This window comes from Cupressus sempervirens, chromosome 10 (assembly GCF_028749045.1).
Source record: "Cupressus sempervirens isolate cs-2001-9-10 chromosome 10, ASM2874904v1, whole genome shotgun sequence".
NCBI lineage: Eukaryota > Viridiplantae > Streptophyta > Pinopsida > Cupressales > Cupressaceae > Cupressus > Cupressus sempervirens.
This window is the reverse complement of record NC_143127.1, coordinates 493,332,834-493,338,823: the sequence shown is the minus strand read 5'-3', so window position 1 is coordinate 493,338,823 and position 5,990 is coordinate 493,332,834.

Below are 5,990 nucleotides of genomic sequence, written 5' to 3'. Positions count from 1 at the left end.
AGGGAGTTGGATAGACTCAAAAACAAAATGAGAAAAGGGAGTGATGAAGAATCTGAACCTGAGGAGATAGAGGGGAATGAAGAACAAGAGAACATTCTTGTAGATTAGAGACCCTTCCTTGCAGCATTGGAGAGGGTCGGAAAGAAGGGAGAAGGGGACTTACCCACCTTTCATGGTAAGTTGGACCCTGATGAATGTATGGATTGGATAGAGGCCTTAGATAATCATTTTGAATGTGATAAGACCCCTAAAAATTACAAGGTCAAGATTGCCAAGGCCCTGCCTTAAGTTGGTGGAATTTCTTGCAAAATGAGAGGTTGGATGAGAACAAGGAACAAATTACCACTTGGAAGAAAATGAAGGCAAAAATCAAAAAGCACTTCATACCTAAAGATTATGAGGTATTGGTACATAAGAGGTTGCAGAATCTCAAGCAAAGGGACTTGGATGTTAGCACCTATACACAAGAGTTTCACAACTTGACCCTCAGAGCAAGGTGTATGAGACTGAGAAGCAAAAAATTGCAAGGTATGTGAATGGTTTAAAGTATAGCATTCAAGATGAATTGACATTAATTACTCTTGGTTCAGTACATCAGTGTTTTAATATGGCCTTGAAAATAGAGGAAAAACATAAAAGAAAGAGAGATGCAAACAATAGGGGTAGAGGAAGCAGCAATAGGGGCAAAGGTGGGTTCCATGGAAGGGGATCTTTTAATAAAAATCAGGAAGAATCCAGTGTTTCAAATGTTGAAAGTGAGTCTACTAATAGAGGGACATTTAGGGGTAGAAGATCTAATGGTAGAGGAAGGTCTAGTCAAAGGGGACCTAGTGTATTCACTGGTAAGTGCTTTACTTGTAATCAAGTAGGAAATCAGTCCTTTAGGTGCCCTAAAAAGAATAAACAAGGAGATAAAAGAATTCAATTGACCCACGAGGAGGATAGCCAAAGTGTTACCTCTTATCAATTTGCCACTTCTAGACCTGCACTTCCATAGCATGTTGAGTCCTTAATGATGCAAAGAATAATGATGAAAGCTCGTGCAACAGTAGAACCACCTCAAAGAAAGTCACTGTTTAAAACTTTGTGCAAAGTGAATAACAAAGTCTGCAAGGTTATAGTAGATTCTAGTTCCTCTCATAATGTTGCCTCTAAGGAGATGGTAGATAAGTTGAAATTGAACACAAGACCTCACCCTTACCCCTATAAGGTGTCATGGTTGACTAAAGACAAACAAACACTCATAAATGAGCAAGTGTGGGTGGAGTTCAAGATTGGGGAATACAATGATAGAGTTTTATGTGATGTGGCAGAAATGGATGCATGTCATTTGCTTCTTGGGAGGCCATGGAAATATGATGTGTGTGCCAAGCATGATGGCAAGACAAATATTTATACCATAACCAAGGATGGGGTAGAGTATACTATGCCACCTTTACCAAATGATGGGAAACCTACTACAAATGGAGTGATGTTAGTGGGTGAAAAAGAGTTTATGAGAATCACTAAGCAAAAGGACACACCTTGCTATGCATTGGTAGTCAAACCTCAAAAACATCCCATCAAGCAATCACAAAGCCCACATAAGGTTTTCAATATAGGACCCAAATAGGTAAGAGACTTGTTGGAAAATTAAAGAGGGATAGTTGTAGGCAGCCAACCAGAGACATTGCCACCTGAAAGAGATATCAGTCATTGCATAGACTTCATCCCAAGAGCCACACTTCCAAAAAAAGTAGCATACAAGATGAGCCTTAAGAAAAATGAAGAAATAGCAAAACAAATTGAAGATTTGTTAACCAAGGGGCTCATTAGGAAAAGAGTAAGCCCATGTGCAGTCCCTGCAGTCCTAGCTCCTAAGAAGGATGGTACTTGGAGATTGTGTATGGATTCTAGAGAAATCAATAGGATAACCATTAGATATAGGTTTCCCATGCCAAGGATAGAAGGCCTCTTGGATTTTTTGGGGAAGGCAAGTATTTATTCAAAGGTGGATCTCAAGAGTGGATATCATCAAATTAGGATCAAAGGTGGAGATGAGTGGAAAATAGCATTTAAGACCTTAGAAGGCCTTTATGAGTGGCTTGTGATGCCTTTTGGCTTGTCTAATGCACCTAGCACCTTTACAAGACTAATGAATGAAGTTTTAAAACCTTTCCTAAATAATTTCGTTGTTGTGTATTTGGATGATATCCTAATATTCAGCAAGGATAGGGATGAACACTTAAGGCATTTAGATTTGGTTTTGAATAAATTTCATGAGGAGAAACTAATGATAAACTTGGAGAAATGTTCATTTTTGCAGACAGAGCTTATCTTCTTGAGGTTTGTAATATCAAGAGCTAAATTTAAAATGGATCCTTCCAAGGTTGAAGCCATCCTTAACTGGCCACCACCCACCACTCCATCAGAGGTAAAGAGTTTTCATAGCATGTGCAGTTTTTATAGAAAATTTATTAGAAATTTTAGTGGTGTGTGTGCTCCTATGATCAATACCATAAAGGGAGGAAGGAAGTGTGTATTTTCTTGGACTAAGGAGGCTAATTATTCCTTTTAATGTTTGAAGAAAAAGATTGCATACCAACTTGTTTTAGTGCTCTCAGATTTTTACAAGTTGTTTATAGTTGAGTGTGATGCTAGCAGTAAGGCTATTGAAGGTGTTCTAAGCTAGGAGGGTAGGCATGTGGCCTTTTTTAGTGAAAAGCTTAATGAGGCCAAGAAAAAATATTCAACCTATGACCTTGAACTTTATGCTATGGTGCAGTCCCTTAAAAAATGGAGGCATTACTTATTGCCTAAAGAATTTGTTGTGTACACTGATAACCATGCCTTAAGCTTCTTGAATAGGCAAGAAAAATTGAACCATAGGCATATGAAGTGGATAGAATTTTTACAAGCCTACACCTTCACCATTAAGCATAAAAAGGGAGAAAGTAACAAGGTTGTTGATGCACTTAGCAGGAGAAACCTAAAAATCCAAGAAGTTCAATTAGAAAGCATTGGCATCCATGCAATAAAGGATATGTATGAGCAAGATGAAGATTTCAAGGAGGCATACCAAGTTTTCATGTCCATGGGAGAGAGGTATCATACTAAATTTAGTGAGTACATCCTAAAAGAATGAATTTTGTTCAAAGGTGGGCAGCTTTGTGTTCCTAAGGGATCTATTAGAGAGAATATCATAAAGGAAAAGCATTGTGGCAGTTTGGCAGGACATTTTGGAGTTGACAAGACTCTAGAGCAGGTTACGAGATTTTATTTTTGGCCTAAAATACAAACTGATATCAGGAGATTTGTTGAAGAATGTTTTATTTGTCAGCAAGCAAAAGGACGTACATCAAATGCAGAACTCTATACACCACTTCCAATACCTCACAAGCCTTGGGATTCAGTAAGTATGGATTTTGTTGTTGGACTTCCAAGGACTAAATCAGGTTATGATAGCATTTTTGTAGTTGTGGATAGGTTTTCCAAAATGGCTCATTTCATAGCTTGCAAAACTACTCATGATGCCTCCCATTTAGCAAGTTTGTTCTTCAAAGAAGTTGTTAGACTTCATGGTTTTCCCTTATCCATAATATTTGATAGGGATCCAAAGTTTTTGGGGCATTTTTGGAGAACTTTGTGCAGAAAACTAGGAACTAATTTGTGTTTTTCATCTGCCTACCATCCTCAATCTAATGGGTAGACTAAAGCAGTTAATAGGTCCTTAGGAAACATGTTAAGGTGCCTTTCCAAGCAGCATGAAGCCTCATGGGATTGTGTTTTACCCCAGGCAGAATTTTCCTTTAATGATTTCATCAATAGAAGTACTGGTCTAACTCCTTTCCAAGTTGTTTATGGCACTCACGCTAAGGGTACATTGGAATTCAGAGATGTTAAGGAGATGGAGAAAAGGAGTGCACAAGCTGAAGATTTTGTAGAGGTCATGAAAGAGGTCCATCAGTAGGTGCAGGACAGATTGCAAGAAACCTCCATCAAGTACAAGTAGCAGGAAAATAAGAGGAAAGAACATCAGTTCAAGGTGGAGGACATGGTAATGGTTCATCTTAATAAGGCAAGGCTTCCAAAGAAGATGCATACAAAACTGTAAATGAAAAAGATTGGCCCATTCAAGATAGTCAAAAAGTGTGGCAACAATGCCTACCAAATTGATTTGCCCCCTGATATTAACTTGTCTCCTATATTTAATATTTCTAACCTGTATGCTTTCAAAGGTACTGATGTGGGTGTAGGTACACTTGAAGAACCTAAGGAAGAATTGAAGCAAGCCATACCATCTATGCCTAAACCAGTGGTAGAGACTATTTTGGACAAGAGGATCAGTAAGCAGACAAGGAGGAAAACATATTATGAGTATCTAGTACAATGGAAGGGGAAAATAGCATCAGATGCCACTTGGATGACTGAGAAGGCTCTTAAGGCCTATGGCATTGATCCTTCACTCCTCAACACTCCAGAGACTGGAGTTTCTTTTATGCAGGGGAGAATGGTGTAGAGCACCTAATCTTTTTTTTTTTTCTTGATGTAATAAGGTCTAGGGATGGATCTAATGATCTCCCTATGACCATCCACATTTGTAAGGGACACAAGACCCCATGGTACAATTATGAGCCTTGGGCATCAATTGGTCCAATAAAGTGGATTTTTTGTTATTTCCATGTTTTCTAGGCAGTCTAGGTGTTTAGAAAACTAGTAGGGTTCTTAGGAGTTTGTGGAATCCATTACAAGCAATTTTGCAATGAAACTTGTCTTAGCACAAAAATTGCAAAAAGTTGCTTAGCAACTTTTGCAATTTTCTTGACAACTTTTCAAAATATAACCTCCAATGGCTAAAACTATCCATGGGTTGGTTAAAATAGTTTTAAATAGCCTATATAGGCTCTATGCATTCAAAGTTAGAGGAATATAGAAGTTTCAATTGTATTTTGCTTCCAAAATCAATAAAATACTTGTTGTTACAGCATATTTTTTCTCTATTTTTCACATGTTGTATGGATTTCATTGATTGGAGGATGATTATTTTACACTGATAAGTTGGTACTATCATTCTAGAAGGTTTTGTCTTTGGTTTGAAGGTTCCATCATTCTCCTTGCAAAAATTATCAATTTTTCTTTCTCGTTGGTCTGAGAAACCCTTAAAATCATGGTTTAGTCACAAAAATGTCCCTAACTTGATTATCCACCAGTGGATTTCCTTCTATTTTTGCATGGAGAAAGTTAGGGATGTACTATATATGATTTTTGCAGTTTTGGAGTAGGCAGACAAATTGGTGAATTTTGGAAGGAAGCCCTAGGTCAAGTATTTCATGTATTTGACCTTGTCTTGGAGATATTTGAGTGGATAGGATGGTGGAAAGAGTTTGAGGACTTGGTGTAAAAAAAAGGTGCCCTTATTTGAGCATAAAGAACAGCCAAGTGGTGGAGATTTGACTTCATGAACCCATTCTTGATCATTTGCCTTGAAAACCAAGCTTAAAGTGGTTAATTAGCCCTGTGTACTTGGTGCTGGTTGAGACATGCTGGAGTGGAGTTGGTCTTTGAAACTTTGGAGTTTTTTAGTACTTGGAAAAGGGTACTTGAATCTATATTTGATCTCCTAGGTCCTTTGGTAAGTTTTGGAGTTATTTGTCAAAAACAGTTTTAGGAGGCCTAATAGGCTACTAGGTCTAAACTTGCAAATTGAGTTGTGGGTTGTTGGGGGTACAACCAAGGGTTTCTTTGCCTTATTTGTGTTATGAATAAATTTTTTCAAGCCCTTGCTAGTGGTGGAAAGGCCCAGATCAGCAAAATCCTTAGTTTGCCCATTGTTGAGGAATTTGGTCTTATTTTCCCAAGTTGGGTCATGTTTGCCTTGAGTCTTATTTGTGGAAGGTGGATCTAGAAACCTTGTTTAGTGATCATTAGGAAGAGTATACACCTATGGAAGTAGACTAATCCTTTGTTCAATCCTTGTAAGTACTTTGAGTGTTGTGTGGGTTTGGGCTGAT